This window comes from Natrix helvetica, assembly GCF_964273705.1.
Source record: "Natrix helvetica genome assembly, chromosome: 3".
NCBI classification, from domain to species: Eukaryota; Metazoa; Chordata; class Lepidosauria; order Squamata; family Natricidae; genus Natrix; species Natrix helvetica.
The window spans coordinates 69,730,124-69,737,950 of NC_138549.1; positions in this window are offsets into that span (position 1 = coordinate 69,730,124).

Consider the following 7,827-nt stretch of genomic DNA (forward strand, 5'->3'; position numbering starts at 1 on the left):
CAAAAATGGGGAAATCATTGTAGTTTTGACAATAAGCTAACAATCAAATTTTCTATAATGGAGTGTTTCCTTTCCCACTAATATAAACTGCTTTTTTTGGAGTATAAGATGCACTCCACCCCCCCCCCCCAAACGTGGGTGGAAATGTCTGTGCTTCTTATACAGTGAATGTTGCTGGAGCCCTGCCCACCCACTGGCCCCCACCCTTCAGACTCTGCCTCCCAGCAATTTGCCTTCTTGCCGCAAACAGCAAACAGCGTGGTCAGCTTCAACACAGCCTGATTTAGCACGAGCAGCTTATTGGCGGTTGGATCTGATTCCTGGAATACTTCCTATCAGCTGTTCCAGGCTGCAAGAATCTCCACATCTATTGCCGCTGCCACCTAATGCCACCTCTGCACGCCCCATTTTCAGCCTCCGTGCATCCCATTTTAAGCCTCCACACACTCCATTTTTGGCCTCCGCATGTCCCATTTTCGGCCTGTTCCAGGTGGCTGGGATAGGCGGCAGCCTATTTGCTGTTTGCTGCAAGGAGGCAAATTGTTGGGAGGCAAAGGCAGATTATTTTTTCTTGTTTTCCTTCCCAAAACTAGGTGCGTCTTATACTTTGGAGCATAGTCCGAAAAATACGGTAGTTTTTAATGTAAGTGATGGGGAGCATTCCAGGTGAACACTGGAGGTATCATTTGAGCTTTTATTGTTTATGACCATCAGTGATCAGCATTTGGATGACTTGTCAGTATTTCTCCCTTTTGATTTGGACTCCAGATCAATTAAGCTATTTCACAAACTGATGTGAAATATAAATCACAAAGTCTATACTTTACATTTGTTTGGAATACTGAATCAAATAATTCACATGCCCAATCAAGATATAAGTTGCTTTTCATATGAAACAAGCCAGAGATGATCTTGTAGATAAGCAAAGTAATTTGATTTTTTTTATCAATATGTTTTGCTATTTAAAAGAAAAATGAATCTTTGCCTTACTGATTCCTGATTCACTTTAATGTGGGTCACAAACAATAGATATAAGCCTGAAATCCCAACACACATTTATTTATGCTCACTAACCTTTTTAAGCAAAACTTGCAGTGAATTGGTTCTTACACTTAGCCTAGGTTGCTTCAACCATGACGTGTTGCATAAATCACAGTGCCTGAATTAATTTTTGATACTAAGTCATCACCCCGATTTATAAACCACAGCAATTAAATTTACACAATCAAACAAAAGAAAGAGTATGAACCAAATAAGCCAACAACAATTCATAACTTCAGGTTGCTCTATAACATTGGGCTAAGTCAAAACTACATTAACCACACCATTTGACCCAGTGGTGAGTTTCTACCAGTTCGGACCTGTTTGACAGAACCGGTAGCTCTGACTCCAAGCTGAGAGCGAACTGGTTCTCTGTTCCCTTGAAAGTGGGCCCGCCCCTGGGTTATACTGACCTTTATTTCTGCTTTCAAAGCCCAGTTGAACAGTGGTGGCAGATGGAATTGCTGCCCCTCAGATGTTTTCCTTGCTCCTTTCCTTGTTTGCAATGCAGAAGTTCAATTTTTACATGCAGGCGCAGCTTGCTTTGCTCTTTCATCTCTGATCTGACCGCTGTCTGGTGGGTCTATGACTGAATATATACCACAAATACATGTTGTCATGATGGATGAAATGCTGTTTACTCCCCAGGCATCCCAGAATTTTGGGGGAAGATTTTTTTCAGTTATATGTTTAAGGTAAGTCGATGGATGTTTTATGTAACTGGATATGCCTAGAACCTGACACTAGGATATCTGCATACAAAGGACAATAAGTTAATACTCAAATGGCTCCACAGTTCAAATATATCATATCAAGAGTTTTCTTGTTAATGATAGACAGTAATTCTCAATGGATGAAATAAGGAATAATATATCTTGGTTTAAATTTAGTGCTTACTTTAATAATTGGCATGATCAATAGATCTTAAAGCTTCCCCTCTCAAGTTTGTTATTGATTAATGAATGAATTAAAAATATGACCATCCCCCTATCTATATAAAGAAATATATTTATATCCTTTATATATAGTTAAATATAGTTTTAGGCAATGCACAATAGTTTTAAAGAATGAAGTGATAAACTGTAGGCTCCTTTGGAATTTTTAAAAGAACATTCCTAAAGCAGCATATTGCATATTGTTGCCAAGAAAACCATGTGATGTGTCCATTAAGTCATCAGGAGTTGAATTTGACTCTAGTATGTAAAACATGGGTAGTCTAGTATGCTAGATCATGATTTCAGAAATATATTTCCTTATCTAAACAGAATGACTACAAGTGGGCAAAAGTTCAGCAGGAACAGAGCAACTTCCAACATCTTGTCAGCTTTCTCATTGACATCCTTCCTTCCTTCCTTCCTTCCTTCCTTCCTTCCTTCCTTCCTTCCTTCCTTCCTTCCTTCCTTCCTTCCTTCCCCTTCCTCCATTCCTTCATGTTTCCCCCTTCCCCACCCTTTCTAGCACTTAAGTAAGTGGTTCCTGCCGGGGGAGGAGCATGTCAGGAGTGTGGTTGGTGCAGAGGGAATAGTAGGTGATCAGGGGTGAAATTCAGCAGGTTCTGGAGAACCGGTAGCGGAAATTTTGAGTAGTTCAGAGAACTGGCAAATACCACCTCTAGCTGGCCCCAGAGTGGGGTGGGAATGGGGATTTTGCAGTATCCTTACCCTGGAGTGGGGTGGAAATGGAGATTTTGCAGTATCCTTCCCCTGCCACGCCCACCAATCCACGCCCACAAAACCAGTAGTAAAAAAATTGAATTTTGCCACTGACTCTGATGTACTTGTGGGTATCTTTCAGGGAACATTGAAAATGAGGGTCACATGACTGTGGCTGGCCATGGCAGCATAGTAGCAGCACCTGTGCTGAAGCAGCCACAACTTTCTCAAATTTTATTCACTCAGGAGTCATTAGCCCATTTGAAGTAGCTTAGTTGGAAAAAAAGCCCTTTAAATGCACCATTTCTCCCAGTTAAAGGTTACAGACATAAGAATGTAATAGTATATAGCAGTGATGGCGAACCTATGGCACGAGTGCCACAAGTGGCACGTGGAGCCATTTGTCAGGGCACACGAGGCGCTGCCCTGTCAGCTGAGTTCACCTTTTTAAAAGCTATTTTTCGCCTTCCCCAGGCTCCAGAGGCTTTATAGGAGCCTGGGGAGGGCGAAAAGAGCCTCCCCCGCCCCCCCCGGTGGCCCTCCGGAGGCTTCCCTGAAGCCTTCGGAACGCTTAAAACCACCCTCCGAGCAACCCGGAAGTGACTTCCGGGTTGCTCGCAGGGTCGTTTTAAGCATTCCGAAGGCTTCAGGGACCGTCCAGAGGCTTCCCTGAAGTCTTCGGAACGCTTAAAACGACTCTCTAAGCAACCCGAAGTCACTTCCGGGTTGCTTGGAGGGTAGTTTTAAGCATTCCAAAAGCTTCAGGGAAGCCTCTGGAGGGCCACCAGGGGGTGGGGGAGGCTCTTTTCGCCCTCCCCAGCTCCTATAAAGCCTCTGGAGCCTGGGGAGGGCGAAAAAAGCATATAAAAATGGGGGGGGGTCGCGCGTTGTGCACGCATGCACACTGGGGGGTCGCGCATTGCATTATGGGTGCGGCACGCCCACACACGACCCCCCTGCACTCCCCCCCCACTTGTGGCATGCGAGCCAAAAAAGGTTCGCCATCACTGGTATATAGATTTAATTGGAATAGAATAAAATGTTTTGTATCATTTTAGCAACTTTTCTAGAGCAATGCAATTCTCTAATCTGCGTATATCCACAGGGCTAAAATATTAATGGAGAAATCTTACTTCCTTTGAAAAATAAAATGTGTCATCAAATATCTTTCTTCAAGCCAGATTTCTAAACATAGTAATATAATATTTATTGAATTATTACAAAAAGGTTTAAAGGAGACAAAGAGAAAGACAATTGTACTTTGGCAAGTTAAGTATTATGTTGACACTGTCATCTCCTCAAAAGTTACAGCACCGTTAATGTTATAGACAGAATGAATAAATGAACTAACAATATCTTACTCAACATTTATATTTTTAAAGAATTCTGGAAAGAAGGAAACAAAATCCCTCTGGAGGATATATTACTCAGGCAAGGCTAGTTTTTAATTCATTTTAGTTAATGCATAATGTAGAAGCTTCTGACCAATTAGAGAAAGAGTGGATGTATCTTGAAGACATTCTGAAGTAGGTTAATCTCATCAAAGGATTTTGCTCCCTGAACAATTCTTACGTGCATTAGTCATACCGATGATGTCAATGGAACTGCTTGCAGATTTGGGGAATAACTTGCATGATATAAAGTTTATACTTTCCCTTTAATCTGTTAAATCAGTTCAGCTCTGACCTCTGAATCTCTCACCTATCTTCCCCTTTTGGGATCATTTAAATACATTTATTTGTTTGTTTGTGCAAGTGACTCTCGGCAGCGAACAATCATAAAATGAATTAAAACCAATTACAAACACAAGACAAATACTCACATACACACACTCAGACAAGATATCAGCGGAGAAAATTTATAATTCTTAGATATTAATATAATTTTAAAATGTGGGCTTCAAAATACTCTATTTTGCAAAACCGTCCATATTCAGACAGTATATTGTATAGCTGCTACATTCATGGGATATTGTGTCCAAATGTCTATCCTCTATTCTAACCTCCAAATAACCACATTCCTTTAACAACAACAAAAAAAAATCTGTTAAGAACAGTGGTATAATCTTTCTAGATTTGTAAGACACTGAGTTGTCTTTCCAGAAGGGACCTTGTTAGAAATGGCACTGAATGGCCCATTCCTAAGTGCTTCTCTCAGTAAATGGAAGAAAAAAAATGGTGTTTACTTCATATATGTCATATAAGTATGGGTGACATTATTCAGACAACACAAGCCACATAGCTTATAGTTTTGACTGTCTTCAATCATGCCCATTAACTCTCCCTGCTTGTCCCCTGTGCCTCTTCAGTAGCTGCCACTGTCTTGTTTGCCAATGACTTCCGCTCTTTGCCAATAGAAAACAAACTGAAGTCAAACCACAGATGGTTCTAGACCTGTTTTCCTGAGAAGTGAAGGCAGAAGCAAAATAACAGACAGTACAGAAAGCTTTGGGCAAATCAGGAGTGGTTTGGGAAGGACAATGAACATGAGTCAGCAGACTAAGATCATTTCCCGGCTACTGGTTTACAAAGCATCCCACCACTTCTTGTGTCCGAAAAAACACTGTCATTATAAATTTGCCCAAATCATCAACTCCCTCCTCTCTCTATAGTGCTTGTTGATGTTTGGTACTGAATTGTGCTGTCACTGCTGCTGAATGTGCTCAATGCATCTCCCTCCTCACACACTCCTTTCTGGGATTGTCACTCTTCTTTGTCAACTGCAGTAGCTGCCAAGAAACATGCACAAAGGTGGGTGCTGTAACAACAGAGAAGAAGTCTTGTTTTTTTTTTCATTTGTACCAGTTCACACTTTTGCACAGATCAGTCCCCTCTTATTTTTTCTTTTTAAAGACTCTCGATACTTTAGGTGGGAATAAAAAACTGGAACCTTGGGCTGGAAGGCTTTCACTTTTGAAGTAGACTTTCATATTTTGGGCCATTTGGAAATATTTCTCCCTTTCTGGGTTCCTCAACTCTAGTTTGCTGTTTTGCGTTGCTGTTTGAGGCTGTGTCTGTGGGTAATAGGATGGGAAGCAGAAGGAAGAAAAGTAGGTTGAGAAAGCTCTGGGTTTTTATACAGAGCTTACTGTAGCAGATATATTTAAAAATACAACAAAGCAGGGAATTTTGTCTGAGTGCCAGAAGAGAAACGTCTGCAGATGTCAGTCTGTGAGAAGAAAAGGGGGCAGCATCATTTTACTGAATGTGCCCATACTTATGGCAACAGCCAGAAACAGTTCAGTTGATCTAGCTGTCCTAAAAAAGACTGCAAAGTAGCATAGATTTTATAGACGGTGTTGTGTGCCAGAACCCGCAACCCTTCTTATTTGCAGGTTTAAAAAAAGCCTACTTTTAACCTAAAACATAAAGTGACAAAGTGTCAGTAGAAGCCTATAAAATCCTGGACTGGATAAAGCCAACATTATGCAAATGGCAGAGCTGTTAGGTTAGACTGGTGCCAATTTAACTGCAGGAGGGAGTAGGATAGATTATGTGCCATCAAGATGTTTCTGACTAGTCATAACCACATAGCTAGATTACATCCAGGACGATCTGTCCCTAATCAGATCTTTCAGGTCTTCCAATGGTACATTCACTGAGTTCATCCACTTTGTCACTGGTTGTTTTCTTCTTTCATTTCATTTTTCCCAGCATTAGAACATTTTCAGAGGGAGAGGGTAAGGGCTAAAGTGAATTACACCCTTCTCATACAGTTCAAATTGCACATATGGCTAGCATTCTGCTCTGTATGTTTGGAGTACAATACAGTACTGCAAAATTGTCATTTTTCTGAAGAGCCATTTGTTTCTCTCAAGGTATCTCCAATATAGATATCATCCTTTGAAACCCCTCAACCCCTCAATCTAAAGAAGACTTTAGGAAGTGTTCAATTGCTTCAGTTATAATGCATCCAGGCATTATGATTAGAGAATCATTCTTTTCTCCTACAAACTGAACAATAGTAATTATTATTTATAATAAATGATAAGTAATAATAGTAAACTTGTTTATCAACATGAATAAATTGGGCTCAGTTATGTTGAAGTGGAAAACAATTGCAGGCTCTAAGCCTAAATATTTCTCAGGAAAGGCACTTCAATGGAAAGAGTCATTCAGGTAGAAAGTTTGTTTATTGTTCTCAGAAGGCTTTCAAAACTACACACCTTGCCATTCTCAAATAGATGACTGACAGTGGAGGAATAGCTGGAATTTACCTAGGATTTCAGCTTTGTCAGGTGGGTATAATGGATCTTGTGAAGTACATAAGCTGCCCCTGTAATTACTTCCTAACAAAGAAAGATTTCATTCTTTTTAAAGAAAACATTTTCAAAAATTTTAGCACAACGATCATAGCAGAGTACCAATGAATGAAAAATGTTTGAAGAACTCTGAAAAGGTGTTAGCCTTTAATTTTCTTGAATATGGACCTTCCATTCTTTAATCATGTAGCAGTTTTTCCACCCCCGTTTATTTTTTATCATTCTGTAAGTCAGGTTTTGAACACACTACCACAAACCTTTAATTTCTCATTTACTCCAATAGTCATTTTTTAGTTATTTTGTCCCATAGTCACTGGCTGCTCTTCCTCCTTAAAAAGACAGTGTTGCTGTTTGATGTTGTATTTGTGGGGGATAGGATGGGAAGGAGGAGGAAGAAAAGTCTTCTCTATAAAAAGACAACAAAGCATTCTTGCTCCTCTGATTCCAGGGAAAGGCTGACATTATGAGAAGCAGCATGTATCAATGACTAAATTGGGAGAAGTTTGGAAGGGGTCAAAGTTTTTGTGGTTTTTGTTTATTCACTAAGTCATATCCAATTTTTGTGACCCCCATGGACCATAGCATGCCATGCGTCCCTGCCCTCCATTTTCTCCTGGGGTTTGCCCAAATTCATGCTCATTGCATCAATGACATGTTCTAACCATCTCATCCTCTGCCATCCTCTTCTCCTTTTGCCTTTGGTCTTTCCCAACATCAGGGTCACATGAAAGGTTAGAGCCAGTGGTGGGATTCAGCAGGTTTGCAACGGTTCACATGAACTAGTTGTTAAATTACCCTTCACGATCGCTATCAAAGTGGATCCTTGGCGCTGCAGTGCAATGGAGAAATGGGCAACGGAGCAGCCAACGCGAG